Source organism: Pseudophryne corroboree, chromosome 4 (genome assembly GCF_028390025.1).
Source record: "Pseudophryne corroboree isolate aPseCor3 chromosome 4, aPseCor3.hap2, whole genome shotgun sequence".
Taxonomy (NCBI): domain Eukaryota; kingdom Metazoa; phylum Chordata; class Amphibia; order Anura; family Myobatrachidae; genus Pseudophryne; species Pseudophryne corroboree.
Window position 1 is genome coordinate 25,254,960 of NC_086447.1, and position 17,894 is coordinate 25,272,853.

The 17,894-nt window shown below is 49.6% G+C and overlaps 1 non-coding gene and 1 pseudogene across 1 annotated transcript; one reads left to right on the forward strand and one right to left on the reverse strand.

Annotated features, from left to right (window-relative positions):
- The first annotated feature begins 794 nt into the window (after nucleotides 1-794).
- On the forward strand, nucleotides 795-913 carry LOC134912307 (5S ribosomal RNA; annotated as a pseudogene).
- An 11,284-nt stretch (nucleotides 914-12,197) lies between these two features.
- Nucleotides 12,198-12,269, reverse strand: TRNAG-UCC (transfer RNA glycine (anticodon UCC)). Its single transcript has one exon. It is a non-coding gene; the product is annotated as a tRNA-Gly (tRNA).
- Between the last annotated feature and the right edge of the window lie 5,625 nt (nucleotides 12,270-17,894).

Genomic DNA, 17,894 nt, shown 5'->3' on the forward strand with positions numbered 1-17,894 from the left:
CATGCCGCCACGCTAGGCATTCTCTTATAGTGCTCCGATCATTCACCCGCAAGTCCAGGAAGTGAACAAGCCCTGCGGGGTGAAACGCGTTTTCCCAGCCAGCGGATCCACCGGCATCAACCACAGTTTCTGAGAGATACCAGGTCGCTGATTACACACAGTTAAGCACACCTTCAGTTTAAATATCCTCATTAATTTCCTAGGGGACCTAATTCCACAACTATATGCCTGCTTATTGATAACAGTATTTGAATAGGATAATGTTCAGTGTACTTTCACATATATGCTTATTTTTCTGCTTTCTGTGTCAGCTGCACTATTTGCATGCATACAATAGCCAGGCTGTTATTCCAACCAGTATTTCAGGCTGGTATTAGCTTTCCCTTATAATCTAGGAATACTGTGCATACAATTATAACCCCTTCCCCAGGGTACCTTGAGCCAGTGTATTGATTTGATATTTGGCTGTTATATCAGCACATAATCTGTTCTCTCCATCTTTGAGGACAAACTTACTTATTGTGTCACCAGTATTTATAACCAACATGAATTAAACTTATGAATGTGCTTGATTGAAATATTTGCTATCAGGATACATTGCATATGATTTTTGCTGATTTCTGTTTCCATCCTACTCTTATTTCCATGGACTCTCATCTGCGATCCAGGGTGCACAATACCACCAGCCTGGGATTTGTTGCATCCAGCCTAACGTAGAAAGCAGATCCACATCTACTGTGACTGTCACACTCTTATACATAGGTGCACTCTCATTGGCGTCTGACCCACCTATTTTCTACTATCAAACCACACTGCCAGTGCCCGATCTCGTCCGATCTTGGAAGATAAACAGTGTTGGGCTGGGTCAGTACCTGGAGAGGAGACTCACAGGGAATACCCAGTGTTGTAGATTATCAATCATTTTTATGATGTGCATCATTTGACTCCAACAGCAGTATCACCACTTGTTCCTATCCCTCAATATCTTTATCCTGTGAATTACATATTCTTATTATTTCATCCATCAAGACCACTTGAGTCCTTTATAATTAATATACACTCGTGCATTAGTTTGGTGACCGGCATGAATTGATTTATGTCTCACTAATTACTTCCTGACCTGTTGAATATTGATATAATTGATTAATTGACCACATGTTGGTCTTGTCAATATAGATTCTCTGTACTGGTCGGGCTGAAATAGGTGTAGAACTTTGAAGTGTCTACAGCCTTTCTTATCACATTTCTGTGAGACAGGACCAGAACATTTCTATGTTTATCAATTTAATACTTATTTTATTTCTCACCGCATTTACTTTGGATCCTATGTTCTTCAATGGGTAATCATAAGAGTTTTTAATGTATATCTAATAAAAGTTATGTCTTAATATCATTCATGATTAATTAAAATCCGTTGAAATCCTTTTCAATTAACTAAGAGTGCGCCCACACAAGAGCCTTCCTTTCCTCTCCTACCATTGACATATGCTCTTCCTGGCTCTCGGCGCACCACCAAACTGGACAGAAATTTGGTAAATTAATCATAATCGTCCGAATTTTGGTCAGATCTCCACTAAGGGCTGTTCCTGCTCCTACCTGATTCCAGGGTTGGAGGGTTTCCAGTTCTCAGGACCTCTTGGTTGTGGTGCTGATGTCCTGGGGGTTGTTTCCCTGTCTATCTCTGAGTCTCTTCCTCCATTCTGTGTTCTCTGCTAGTGCTGTAGAGGTAGGTACCAGGGTAGTTAGGCCTCTTAGCTATCTGCCCTGCAACTCCTATCTCTCTTACTGGTGGTGTGTGCTAGGAGATGTCCAGGCGCAGTACTGTGCTGCTCTGAGTTTCCTGTGTGGCCTGTCCTCCTATTTAGGTTTGGATAAGGCTGTTGGGATTCCAGTACAGTGTCCTGGTGGTTATCTAGGGTCTGGGGTTGTCATCTGGGTCTGGGGTTGTGATCACAGACCTTCTCACTCCATGATATTTCCCCAGGGAGGTAGTACCACAGATAGCCCCGCTGTCTCTGGTGACATAGCCACTTACTCTGTATTACACTGGTCCTGGTATGGATCACAGATCTTCTCACTCCATGATATTCCCCCAGGGAGTTAGTACCACAGATAGCCCCGCTGTCCCTGTGACATAGTTACTTACTCTGTATTATACTGATCCTGGTATGGATCACAGACCTTCTCACTCCATGATATTCCCCCAGGGAGGTAGTACCACAGATTTTCCTGCTGTCTCTGGTGACATAGCCACTTACTCTGTATTACACTGGTCTCAGTATGGATCACAGACCTTCTCACTCCATGATATTCCTCCAGGGAGGTAGTACCACAGATAGCCCCGCTGTCTCTGGTGACAGCAACTTACTCTGTACACTGGTCCTGGTATGGATCACATACCTTCTCACTTCATGATATTCCTCCAGGGAGGTAGTACCACAGATAGCCCCGCTGTCTCTGGTGACAGCAACTTACTCTGTACACTGGTCCTGGTATGGATCACATACCTTCTCACTCCATGATATTCCCCCAGAAAGGTAGTACCACAGATTTTCCTGCTGTCTCTGGTGACATAGCCACTTACTCTGTATTACACTGGTCTCAGTATGGATCACAGACCTTCTCACTCCATGATATTCCTCCAGGGAGGTAGTACCACAGATAGCCCCGCTGTCTCGGGTGACATAGCCACTTACTCTGTATTACACTGGTCCTGGTATGGATCACAGACCTTCTCACTCCATTATATTCCCCCAGGGAGGTAGTACCACAGATAGCCCCGCTGTCCCTGGTGACATAGCCACTTACTCTGTATTACACTGGTCCTGGTATGGATCACTGACCTTCTCACTCCATGATATTCCTCCAGGGAGGTAGTATCACAGATAATCCCGCTGTCTCTGGTGACATAGCCACTTACTCTGTATTACACTGGTCCCGATATGGATCACAGACCTTCTCACTCCATGATGTTCCCCCAGGGAGGCAGTACCACAGATAGCCCCGCTGTCTCTGGTGACATAAACTTACTCTGTATTACATTCTGTTACTGGAGATATCCTGAATAAACCTCCAAACCTGCTTAAGGATAAACTGGACTAAACTCTGTTTCATTCTGCTGGTGCCTTTTGTTCTACACCAATAGTACACAACCTACCGATATGAGATAAGTACGTTGGTGTAGTTTGTCTGATAGTATTACATGTAAAAATAAATATATATTTCTCATACTATCCCTGGGACACTAATGAATTATACAGGTTCTGGGGCTGGCTGACTTCAATCCTGTATTTTACCTGGTGTTTAGCAGCTACAGAACCTGTGTAATACATGAGGGTCCTGGTTGAAAGGTATAGTATGGTACAGGCAGAGGCGTAACTACTGCCCCCGCAGTCCTCGCGGTGGCTTGGGGGCGAGGGGCGCCACTGATTTAGAACAGATTGACATGCGGACGAGCGTCCGCATGTCAATCTGCGGTCTCCTCTCCCTCCCTGCTGTGTTGGAGGGACACGGAACGCACATCGCGCGTCTCTCCTGTGTCCCTCCCTGGCTCTCCCCCGGCCGGTCTAAGGAAGTGCCGTTCGTGAGCTCTGATTGGCTCACGAACCGGAACTTCATTTATTAGACCAGCCGGGGGGAGAGCCAGGAGGGACGCAGGAGAGACGCGCGATGCGCTCGGTGTCCCTCCAACACATGGGGGGGGGAGCAGGCACTTGGGGCATATACCTGGCACTGGGGGCATATACCTGGCACTGTGGGGGGAAGATCTGGCACTTGGGGCATATACCTGGCACTGTGGGGGGAAGATCTGGCACTGGAGGCATATACCTGGCACTGTGGGGGCAGATCTGGCACTGGGGGCATATACCTGGCACTGTGGGGGCATATACCTGGCACTGTGGGGGCAGATCTGGCACTGGGGGCATATACCTGGCACTGTGGGGGGAAGATCTGGCACTGGAGGCATATACCTGGCACTGTGGGGGGAAGATCTGGCACTGGGGGCATATACCTGGCACTGTGGGGGCATATACCTGGCACTGTGGGGGCAGATCTGGCACTGGGGGCATATACCTGGCACTGTCGGGGGAAGATCTTGCACTGGTGGCATATACCTGGCACTGTGGGGGGAAGATCTGGCACTGGGGGCATATACCTGGCACTGTGGGGGCAGATCTGGCACTGGGGGCATATACCTGGCACTGTGGGGGCAGATCTGGCACTGGGGGCATATACCTGGCACTGTGGGGGGAAGATCTGGCACTGGAGGCATATACCTGGCACTGTGGGGGGAAGATCTAGCACTGGGGGCATATACCTGGCACTGTGGGGGCAGATCTGGCACTGTGGGGGCATATACCTGGCACTGTGGGGGCAGATCTGGCACTGGGGGCATATACCTGGCACTGTGGGGGGAAGATCTGGCACTGGGGGCATATACCTGGCACTGTGGGGGGAAGATCTGGCACTGGAGGCATATACCTGGCACTGTGGGGGCAGATCTGGCACTGGGGGCATATACCTGGCACTGTGGGGGCAGATCTGGCACTGGGGGCATATACCTGGAACTGTGGGGGCAGATCTGGCACTGGGAGCATATACCTGGCACTGTGGGGGGAAGATCCGGCACTGGGAGCATATACCTGGCACTGTGGGGGGAAGATCTGGCACTGGAGGCATATACCTGGCACTGTGGGGGAATATCTGGCACTGGGGGGAGCAGGCACTGAGGGGGCATATGTGGCACTGTGGGGGAATATTTGGCACTGGGGGGAGCAGGCACTGAGGGGGCATATGTGGCACTGGGGGGGGTATATGTGGCACTGGGGGCATGTACCTGGCACTGTGGGGGAATATCTGGCACTAGGGGCATATACTAGGGATGTGCACTTGCAATTTTTCGGGTTTTGTGTTTTGGTTTTGGGTTCGGTTCCGCGGACGTGTTTTGGGTTCGACCGCGTTTTGGCAAAACCTCACCGAATTTTTTTTGTCGGATTCGGGTGTGTTTTGGATTCGGGTGTTTTTTTTAAAAAACCCTAAAAAACAGCTTAAATCATAGAATTTGGGGGTCATTTTGATCCCAAAGTATTATTAACCTCAAAAACCATAATTTCCACTCATTTTCAGTCTATTCTGAATACCTCACACCTCACAATATTATTTTTAGTCCTAAAATTTGCACTGAGGTCGCTGGATGACTAAGCTAAGCGACCCTAGTGGCCGACACAAACACCTGGCCCATCTAGGAGTGTCACTGCAGTGTCACGCAGGATGGCCCTTCCAAAAAACACTCCCCAAACAGCACATGACGCAAAGAAGAAAAAAAGAGGCGCAATGAGGTAGCTGTGTGAGTAAGCTAAGCGACCCTAGTGGCCGACACAAACACCTGGCCCATCTAGGAGTGGCACTGCAGTGTCACGCAGGATGGCCCTTCTAAAAAACACTTCCCAAACAGCACATGACGCAAAGAAGAAAAAAAGAGGCGCAATGAGGTAGCTGTGTGAGTAAGCTAAGCGACCCTAGTGGCCGACACAAACACCTGGCCCATCTAGGAGTGTCACTGCAGTGTCACGCAGGATGGCCCTTCCAAAAAACACTCCCCAAACAGCACATGACGCATAGAAGAAAAAAAGAGGCGCAATGAGGTAGCTGTGTGAGTAAGCTAAGCGACCCTAGTGGCCGACACAAACACCTGGCCCATCTAGGAGTGGCACTGCAGTGTCACGCAGGATGGCCCTTCCAAAAAACACTCCCCAAACAGCACATGACGCAAAGAAGAAAAAAAAGAGGCGCAATGAGGTAGCTGTGTGAGTAAGATAAGCGACCCTAGTGGCCGACACAAACACCTGGCCCATCTAGGAGTGGCACTGCAGTGTCACGCAGGATGGCCCTTCCAAAAAACACTCCCCAAACAGCACATGACGCAAATAAAAATGAAAGAAAAAAGAGGTGCAAGATGGAATTGTCCTTGGGCCCTCCCACCCACCCTTATGTTGTATAAACAGGACATGCACACTTTAACCAACCCATCATTTCAGTGACAGGGTCTGCCACACGACTGTGACTGAAATGACGGGTTGGTTTGGACCCCCACCGAAAAAGAAGCAATTAATCTCTCCTTGCACAAACTGGCTCTACAGAGGCAAGATGTCCACCTCATCATCATCATCCTCCGATATATCACCGTGTACATCCCGCTCCTCACAGATTATCAATTCGTCCCCACTGGAATCCACCATCTCCGCTCCCTGTGTACTTTGTGGAGGCAATTGCTGCTGGTCAATGTCTCCACGGAGGAATTGATTATAATTCATTTTAATGAACATCATCTTCTCCACATTTTCTGGATGTAACCTCGTACGCAGATTGCTGACAAGGTGAGCGGCGGCACTAAACACTCTTTCGGAGTACACACTTGTGGGAGGGCAACTTAGGTAGAATAAAGCCAGTTTGTGCAAGGGCCTCCAAATTGCCTCTTTTTCCTGCCAGTATAAGTACGGACTGTCTGACGTGCCTACTTGGATGCGGTCACTCATATAATCCTCCACCATTCTTTCAATGGTGAGAGAATCATATGCAGTGACAGTAGACGACATGTCCGTAATCGTTGTCAGGTCCTTCAGTCCGGACCAGATGTCAGCATCAGCACTCGCTCCAGACTGCCCTGCATCACCGCCAGCGGGTGGGCTCGGAATTCTGAGCCTTTTCCTCGCACCCCCAGTTGCGGGAGAATGTGAAGGAGATGTTGACAGGTCGCGTTCCGCTTGACTTGACAATTTTGTCACCAGCAGGTCTTTGAACCCCAGCAGACTTGTGTCTGCCGGAAAGAGAGATCCAAGGAAGTTTTTAAATCTAGGATCGAGCACGGTGGCCAAAATGTAGTGCTCTGATTTCAACAGATTGACCACCCGTGAATCCTTGTTAAGCGAATTAAGGGCTCCATCCACAAGTCCCACATGCCTAGCGGAATCGCTCCCTTTTAGCTCCTCCTTCAATGCCTCCAGCTTCTTCTGCAAAAGCCTGATGAGGGGAATGACCTGACTCAGGCTGGCAGTGTCTGAACTGACTTCACGTGTGGCAAGTTCAAAAGGTTGCAGAACCTTGCACAACGTTGAAATCATTCTCCACTGCGCTTGAGACAGGTACATTCCACCTCCTATATCGTGCTCAATTGTATAGGCTTGAATGGCCTTTTGCTGCTCCTCCAACCTCTGAAGCATATAGAGGGTTGAATTCCACCTCGTTACCACTTCTTGCTTCAGATGATGGCAGGGCAGGTTCAGGCGTTTTTGGTGGTGCTCCAGTCTTCTGTACATGGTGCCTGTACGCCGAAAGTGTCCCGCAATTCTTCTGGCCACCGACAGCATCTCTTGCACGCCCCTGTCGTTTTTTAAAAAATTCTGCACCACCAAATTCAAGGTATGTGCAAAACATGGGACGTGCTGGAATTTGCCCATATTTAATGCACACACAATATTGCTGGCGTTGTCCGATGCCACAAATCCACAGGAGAGTCCAATTGGGGTAAGCCATTCCGCGATGATCTTCCTCAGTTGCCGTAAGAGGTTTTCAGCTGTGTGCGTATTCTGGAAACCGGTGATACAAAGCGTAGCCTGCCTAGGAAAGAGTTGGCGTTTGCGAGATGCTGCTACTGGTGCCGCCGCTGCTGTTCTTGCGGCGGGAGTCCATACATCTACCCAGTGGGCTGTCACAGTCATATAGTCCTGACCCTGCCCTGCTCCACTTGTCCACATGTCCGTGGTTAAGTGGACATTGGGTACAACTGCATTTTTTAGGACACTGGTGAGTCTTTTTCTGACGTCCGTGTACATTCTCGGTATCGCCTGCCTAGAGAAGTGGAACCTAGATGGTATTTGGTAACGGGGGCACACTGCCTCAAGAAATTGTCTAGTTCCCTGTGAACTAACGGCGGATACCGGACGCACGTCTAACACCAACATAGTTGTCAAGGCCTCAGTTATCCGCTTTGCAACAGGATGACTGCTGTGATATTTCATCTTCCTCGCAAAGGACTGTTGGACAGTCAATTGCTTGGTGGAAGTAGTAAAAGTGGGCTTACGACTTCCCCTCTGGGATGACCATCGACTCCCAGCAGCAACAACAGCAGCGCCAGCAGCAGTAGGCGTTACACGCAAGGATGCATCGGAGGAATCCCAGGCAGGAGAGGACTCGTCAGAATTGCCAGTGACATGGCATGCAGGACTATTGGCATTCCTGGGGAAGGAGGAAATTGACACTGAGGGAGTTGGTGGGGTGGTTTGCGTGAGCTTGGTTACAAGAGGAAGGGATTTACTGGTCAGTGGACTGCTTCCGCTGTCGCCCAAAGTTTTTGAACTTGTCACTGACTTATTATGAATGCGCTGCAGGTGACGTATAAGGGAGGATGTTCCGAGGTGGTTAACGTCCTTACCCCTACTTATTACAGCTTGACAAAGGCAACACACGGCTTGACAAATGTTGTCCGCATTTCTGGTGAAATACTTCCACACCGAAGAGCTGATTTTTTTGGTATTTTCACCAGGCATGTCAACGGCCCCATTCCTCCCACGGACAACAGGTGTCTCCCCGGGTGCCTGACTTAAACAAACCACCTCACCATCAGAATCCTCCTTGTCAATTTCCTCCCCAGCGCCAGCAACACCCATATCCTCCTCATCCTGGTGTATTTCAACACTGACATCTTCAATCTGACTATCAGGAACTGGACTGCGGGTGCTCCTTCCAGCACTTGCAGGGGGCGTGCAAATGGTGGAAGGCGCATGCTCTTCACGTCCAGTGTTGGGAAGGTCAGGCATCGCAACCGACACAATTGGACTCTCCTTGTGGATTTGGGATTTCGAAGAACGCACAGTTCTTTGCGGTGCTTTTGCCAGCTTGAGTCTTTTCAGTTTTCTAGCGAGAGGCTGAGTGCTTCCATCCTCATGTGAAGCTGAACCACTAGCCATGAACATAGGCCAGGGCCTCAGCCGTTCCTTGCCACTCCGTGTGGTAAATGGCATATTGGCAAGTTTACGCTTCTCCTCCGACAATTTTATTTTAGATTTTGGAGTCCTTTTTTTACTGATATTTGGTGTTTTGGATTTGACATGCTCTGTACTATGACATTGGGCATCGGCCTTGGCAGACGACGTTGCTGGCATTTCATCGTCTCGGCCATGACTAGTGGCAGCAGCTTCAGCACGAGGTGGAAGTGGATCTTGATCTTTCCCTAATTTTGGAACCTCAACATTTTTGTTCTCCATATTTTAATAGGCACAACTAAAAGGCACCTCAGGTAAACAATGGAGATGGATGGATACTAGTATACTTATGGATGGACGAGCGACTGCCGACACAGAGGTAGCTACAGCCGTGGACTACCGTACTGTGTCTGCTGCTAATATAGACTGGATGATAATGAGATGAAATCAATATATATATATATATATATATATAATATCACTAGTACTGCAGCCGGACAGGTGTATATATATTTATTATGTAATGACTGATGACGGACCTGCTGGACACAGTCAGCTCAGCAGCACCGCAGACTGCTATAGTAAGCTACTATAGTAGTATGTATAAAGAAGAAAGAAAAAAAAAAACCACGGGTAGGTGGTATACAATATTATATATATATTATATACAATTTTATATATATATATATATATATATATATATATTAAACTGGTGGTCAGGTCACTGGTCACACTATCAGCAACTTGCAAGCAGTACTCCTAAGCAGACAATCACAATATATATTATACTGGTGGTCAGTGTGGTCACAATGGCAGTGTGGCACTCTGGCAGCAAAAGTGTGCACTGTACGTTATATGTACTCCTGAGTCCTGCTCTCAGACTCTAACTGCTCCCCACTGTCAGTGTCTCCCCCACAAGTCAGATAATATACAGTCACACTATCTATCACTTCAGCAAGTAACTAGTACTCCTCCTAATGCTCCCCAAAATTACTACTGTGTCTCTCTCTACTGTCTCACTCTCTTCTCTATAAACGGAGAGGACGCCAGCCACGTCCTCTCCCTATGAATCTCAATGCACGTGTGAAAATGGCGGCGACGCGCGGCTCCTTATATAGAATCCGAGTCTCGCGATAGAATCCGAGCCTCGCGAGAATCCGACAGCGGGATGATGACGTTCGGGCGCGCTCGGGTTAACCGAGCAAGGCGGGAAGATCCGAGTCGCTCGGACCCGTGTAAAAAAACATGAAGTTCGGGCAGGTTCGGATTCCGAGGAACCGAACCCGCTCATCCCTAGCATATACCTGGCACTGTGGGGGAATATCTGGCACTGGGGGCATATGTGGCACTGGGAGCATAGCCCTAGCAACAAGCACTACCCCCTAGCAACGAGCATGACACCCAGTGCATGAAACTCCTGGCAACGAGCATGACACCCTGAGCGTGAAAACCCCTGGCACCGTGCATGGAACCAAGAGCATGAAACCCCTGGCAACGAGCAGGTAATTTAAAAGTAATTAGAAGCCTTACTGTAGAACTTAATGTGTAATGGGCATTACGGTGTGTGGCATAATGTATCACGGACATTGCGGTGTGTGTCATAATGTATCAGGCATTACGATGTGTTGTATACTATATCACGGGCATTGTGGTATGTGGTATAATGTCTCAGGATCATTGTGGTGTGTGTCATACTGTGTCACAGACATTGTATGTGCTATAATGTATCAGGGGCATTGCAGTGTGTAGCATAATGTATAACGGGCATTGCGATTCCTGTCATAATGTGTCACAGGCATTACGGTGTGTGGCATAATGTGTGCATATTGTGTCATGTGCATTATTGTGTGTGGCATAATGTCTGAGGGCCTTTGCAGTATGTGGCATAATGTATACTGGGCATTACTATAAGGAGGAAAAATGACAAATAATGTAAGGGGCATGAATCAGGATTATTTTTCTTTCCTGTGGTGGCCAACGTCTGGGCGTGCAGGTTGCAAAACTGGGGTATAAGGTAGTCTTTTCCTGCACTGCCACGCCCTCCACGCAAAGCCACGCCCATTTCGACAAAGCCACACACCCTTTTTGTCGGCGCGCGCATTTTTCTACCTTTACTAGTGCCAATTACGGGGGGTATGGGCGCCGAAGGATTTTTTGGCTTGGGGAGAAACATTTCTAGTTACGCCACTGGGTACAGGGGCGTAAACTGCAGACGATGGAAGGCAGTCACCTCCTGGCATCAGCCCTGAAGGGAGCACACGGACCTCCTCCTGCTTGGGTGGTGGAATGTGGAGGGGGAGGATGAATGATCTGCAGGAGGCAGGTATAGGGGGTTATTCCGAGTTGATTGCTAGCTGCCATTGTTCACAACGCAGCGATCAGGCAAAAAATTGGCTGTTCTGCGTACGGTGCGCAGTGCGCACGCGCCAAGTACTTTCACACAAAACTATGCATTTTTTTATTTTTTTATTGATATATCTTATTATTATTAAATTGTGCATTGTTATTCTATTTTTTATTGTCTAAATAAATTAGATAATTATGATTACATGACTCCCTGTGTGCACATGTATGTATATACATTATTGTAATTTCTTGTTTGGTTTGAATAATTGCAGATTATTCATTGGGAGCAGCATTGTAGATCTTCCTTATCCAGGTTATTTAAAGTTGGTAACAAGTGCGCCTGATTGCCTCTTTCTAAGTAAAATTAGTGTGAGTTTTATAATTTTTACACAGGTCTGAGCGACGCTTTTCATTCGCTCTGCTGATCGGTGAGTGATTGACAGGAAGTGGGTGTTTCTGGGCGGAAACTGACCGGTTTCCGGGAGTGTGCTAAAAAAACGCAGGCGTGTCAGAAGATAACGCAGGAGTGCCTAGGGAAACGGGGGAGTGGCTGGCCACACGCAGGGCGTGTTTGTGATGTCAAAACAGGAACTAAACTGACTGAGGTGATCGCAAGGTAGGAGTAGGTCTGGGGCTACTCTGAAACTGCATGACATTTTTTCGAGCAGTTCTGCTAAGCTAAGATACACTCCCAGAGGGCGGCGGCCTAGCGTGTGCAATGCTGCTAAAATCTGCTAGCGAGCCAACAACTCAGAATGAGGGCCATAGTTACTAGATTCGGGTGTGGTAATCTCACACCAGGGTTATGTGAGCTTTGTATAATTACTCTTGTTCTATTTAAAATAAAAATTATCTGAAAAAAGAAGTACATGCGTTGGCCGGGAATCGAACCCGGGTCAACTGCTTGGAAGGCAGCTATGCTCACCACTATACCACCAACGCTGTGCGTCAGTGCTGCTTATATTCTGAGTATTTATTCCTATAGATATGAATGGGAGACAATAATGGTGTGTGTGAGAGACGCAGATCTTGGTGAGGGTGAGCTGGGAGATACTGGCCCTTTCTGGGCGCTCTGCAGTGTGGTGGCCGGCCTGCATTGAGCGCTATTCACTGGGTAAATCACTTGGTGAGCTGCGCCCTCACTGAAAACGGATGCCGCGGACGGGAGTCCTGGCAGCTCTCAAGCCCCCACCCGACGCCAGATGTGCCGCTGGCGGAAACACGTGCTGCGAATGGAACACATAGAAAGATGAGCGAGATGAGCCGGCAGCGTGATTTCCTGCACGTATCGAGAAGGAGGTAATAGCTCTGCCTCCCCGACTGCTGCTTTTATCCCCCCCCCCTGGCGTTATCCCCCCTGCCTCCAGCCAGTGCTTTCCACTGGCTGGCAGGGCTTGCCAGGTGCTGAAAAGTGGGGTGCCCTACTTGCCCTGTGGCAACCACCCCCCCCCTCCCCCGGGGAGTTTGCGATGTTGGCCCATGGGCCGCCAACTGCCCCTCTCCTTATTGGGCTGCAGCGCCATAGCTGGCACCTACGCCCCTGTTAGAGAGGAGTGTATTCCAGTGCTGTATTCTGCTCCTTACATTGAAGCCAGGCAGCTACCTTTACCAAGATGGCCACCTCAGCCTTTACTGTGCATGCATGACCTTGTGACCCTGCACATTCTTAGTATGTGTGTGAGACTGATGTACTGGCCGGACATGCAGCTCATATGTCATGTATCAGGGTCTTGGCATTACTTATACTTATATAAGGATTAGAGAGAGAGATGTGCCGGCAGTGTGCTTTCCTGCATGTGCTGAGAAGGAGGTAATAGCACCCTCCCCCGGCTGCTGCTTTTATACCCCCGCAGCGTTACCCTCCCCTGCCTCACAGCCAGTTCCTTCCACTAGCCTGCAGGGCTTGCCAGGTGCTAAAAATGGGGGTGTCCTACCTGCACTGCAGCAACCTCCGCCCCCTGGGAGTTGGCACCATTGGCCCAGGGGCCGCCCGATACCCCTACCATTACTGGCACTTTCGCCTCTGTTAGAGAGGAGGCATTCCAGTGCTGTATTCTGCTCCTTACATTGAAGCCAGGCAGCTACCTTTACCAAGATGGCCACCTCAGCCTTTATTGTGCATGCATGACCTTGTGACCCTCCGCATTCTTAGTCTGTGTGTGATACTGATGTACTGGCCGGACATGCAGCACATATGTCATGTGTCAGGGTCTTATCATTACTTATACCTCTATTCCACCCGGGTCTGACCCTAGCAGTGCCGTAACTATGTGTGTGCCAGGTGTGCCTGGCACCTGGCACACAGCGCAGTCGCCCTGAGGGCGCAATGGCCCCCATTCCCTAAAGTCAGCAGCTTGTAATGAGTCAAATTGACTCACTGTAAGCCGCCTGCGCCAGAGGAGGAGGGAGGGGTAGGACGGAGGGAGTCGCAGCAGCGCTATGTAATTGGTAGTAGCGCTGCTGCAGCTGTCCCTCTCCTTTCACATAGGCTGTCCGCCGCTGCTGTGAATGCTAGGATGCGCTTCCCTCATTCCAGCATGCATAGCAGCGACGGCCAGCCTACGTGGAAGGAGAGGGATAGCTGCATGCGTCGCCGCCAGCAATTACACTATGCTGCTGCGGCTCCCTCCTCCCCGTCCCTCCTCCTTCTCCCCTGCCCCCGGAGCTGCCAGCACCGAGGAGCCTGACTGCCTGATCCAGCGGAGAGATGGTAATTATCATTTATTCTATCTGTCTGTCTCTCTATTTATCAGTCTGTCTACCTAATGTGTAAAAGGGGACACTGTCTGCTGTAATGTGTAAAAAGGGGGACACTGTCTGCTGTAATGTGTAAAAAGGGGGACGCTGTCTGCCGTAATGTGTAAAAAGGGGGACACTGTCTGCTGTAATGTGTAAAAAGGGGGACGCTGTCTGCCGTAATGTGTAAAAAGGGACACTGTCTGCCATAATGTGTAAAAGGGGGCGCTGTCTGCCGTAATGTGTAAAAAAGGGGACGCTGTCTGCCGTAATATGTAAAAAAGGGGACGCTGTCTGCCGTAATGTGTAAAAGGGGCTCTACCTGGTGTAGTGGTGCTGCAGTGCAGCGTAATTTGAATAATGGAAACTACTATAATATGTAATATGAATTGGTATTATTTTGTGGCCACACCCCTTCCCCATGAAGCCACGCCCCTATATTTTCTGCACACGCCTATGGCGCGCACTGCCCCTATTCTCCATAAAGATGGGGGCGCCGATGCCCTATCTTGCACACAGCGCTAAAATGTCTAGTTACGGCACTGGACCCCAGATTTAGAAGACATTTTCAAACTGGATCAGACCGGCACTGGCCCTTTCCACCATGGCTCAGACCCAGATTATTCCCGGGACGGAGCAGTTTAAACTGCACACAGGTCCAGTAGCAGCCAGAGTGTCGGCTGCAGTGAGACCCCAGCTCTGCCCTCTGACATCACTCGCCCCGCCCCAGATAGTGTCATGCAAGAGGCAGCCAGCAGCGTTGCCATCTTCCCCATGCTGTAAACGGGAGCTGGGTTGGATGACCCATTTTACACTGCCCCTTATTTTACCAATAAAAGCTAGACGGGTTGGATTACCGGGTCACTGGACCCAGATTACCCCTTTTCTACTGAGCCGCAGCCCTGGTTATCACGGCAATAATCTGGGTATTAGCGGCAGTGGAAAAGGGGTATTATTACCATACCCAGTACTCTCATATCAGCATACTCTATGGGGGTCATTCTGAGTTGATCGCACGCTGGCTAGTTTTAGCAGCCGTGCAAACGCTATGCTGCCACCCACTGGGGATTGCATTCTAGGTTAGCAGAAGTGTGAACGCCTGTGCAGCCGAGCTCTACAAAACCAGTTTGTGCAGTTTCAGAGTAGCTCTGAACCTACTCAGCGCTTGCTATCACTTCAGCCTATTCGTAACCGGATTTGACGTCATACACCCGCCCAGCGAACGCCCAGCCATGCCTGCGTTTTTTCAGACATGCCTGCGTTTTTACAAACCCTCCCTGGAAATGGTCAGTTGACACCCAGTAACGCCCCCTTCCTGTCAATCTTCTTGCAACCGTCAGTGCGAAGAAAAACTTCGTTAGAACCTGAGCACAACCACAACGGGCTTTGAACCCGTACGTCGCGCGTGCGCATTGCGGCCCATACGCTTGCGCATAAATGCTGTTTTTTCACCTGATCGCTGCACTGCGAAAATCGGCAGCGAGCGATCAACTCGGAATGACCCCCATAGTGTATACTCAGCGATAGGCTAGGACAGTGATTCCACACAGGGTGCCCGGGGCACGGGCAGGGGTGCCACTGGGGGGTGATCCAGGACCATATAAATATATGATCATGGAGATATGCAAACCCGGAGCTGGACGCTAATCTTATAATAAATGGATGTACAGAAGTGCCGCCCTGTCCATCACCCCATACCTGACCCTTATGGTGGGTACACACCTATAGATATAGCTGCAGGTATGTATAATAACATAGCGGAAGACACAGGACAGCGACATAGCGGAATACACAGGACAGCGACATAGCGGAATACACAGGACAGCGACATAGGGGAATACACAGGACAGCGACATAGCGGAATACACAGGACAGCGACATAGCGGAATACACAGGACAGCGACATAGCGGAAGACACAGGACAGCGACATAGCGGAAGACACAGGACAGCGACGTAGCGGAATACACAGGACAGCGACATAGGGGAATACACAGGACAGCGACATAGCGGAATACACAGGACAGCGACATAGCGGAATACACAGGACAGCGACATAGGTGAATACACAGGACAGCGACATAGCGGAATACACAGGACAGCGACATAGGGGAATACACAGGACAGCGACATAGCGGAAGACACAGGACAGCGACATAGCGGAAGACACAGGACAGCGACATAGCGGAATACACAGGACAGCGACATAGCGGAAGACACAGGACAGCGACATAGCGGAAGACACAGGACAGCGACGTAGCGGAATACACAGGACAGCGACATAGCGGAATACACAGGACAGCGACATAGCGGAATACACAGGACAGCGACATAGCGGAATACACAGGACAGCGACATAGCGGAATACACAGGACAGCGACATAGCGGAATACACAGGACAGCGACATAGCGGAATACACAGGACAGCGACATAGCGGAATACACAGGACAGCGACATAGCGGAATACACAGGACAGCGACATAGCGGAATACACAGGACAGCGACATAGCGGAATACACAGGACAGAGACATAGCGGAATACACAGGACAGCGACAAAGCGGAATACACAGGATAGCGACATAGCGGAATACACAGGACAGCGACATAGCGGAATACACAGGACAGCGACATAGCGGAATACACAGGACAGAGACATAGCGGAATACACAGGACAGCGACATAGGGGAATACACAGGACAGCAACATAGGGGAATACACAGGACAGCGACATAGCGGAATACACAGGACAGCGACATAGCGGAATACACAGGACAGAGACATAGCGGAATACACAGGACAGCGACAAAGCGGAATACACAGGACAGAGACAAAGCGGAATACACAGGACAGCGACATAGCGGAATACACAGGACAGCGACATAGCGGAATACACAGGACAGCGACATAGCGGAATACACAGGACAGAGACATAGGGGAATACACAGGACAGCGACATAGCAGAATACACAGGACAGCGACATAGGGGAATACACAGGACAGCGACATAGCGGAATACACAGGACAGCGACATAGGGGAATACACAGGACAGCGACATAGCGGAATACACAGGACAGCGACATAGGGGAATACACAGGACAGCGACATAGGGGAATACACAGGACAGCGACATAGCGGAATACACAGGACAGCGACATAGCGGAATACACAGGACAGCGACATAGCGGAATACACAGGACAGCGACATAGCGGAATACACAGGACGGCGACATAGCGGAATACACAGGACAGCGACATAGCGGAATACACAGGACGGCGACATAGCGGAATACACAGGACGGCGACATAGGGGAATACACAGGACAGAGACATAGCGGAATACACAGGACAGCGACAAAGCGGAATACACAGGACAGCGACATAGCGGAATACACAGGACAGCGACATAGCGGAATACACAGGACAGCGACATAGCGGAATACACAGGACAGAGACATAGGGGAATACACAGGACAGCGACATAGCGGGATACACAGGACAGCGACATAGCGGAATACACAGGACAGCGACATAGGGGAATACACAGGACAGCGACATAGCGGAATACACAGGACAGCGACATAGGGGAATACACAGGACAGCGACATAGCGGAATACACAGGACAGCGACATAGGGGAATACACAGGACAGCGACATAGGGGAATACACAGGACAGCGACATAGCGGAATACACAGGACAGCGACATAGCGGAATACACAGGACAGCGACATAGCGGAATACACAGGACAGCGACATAGCGGAATACACAGGACAGCGACATAGCGGAATACACAGGACAGCGACATAAGGGAATACACAGGACAGCGACAT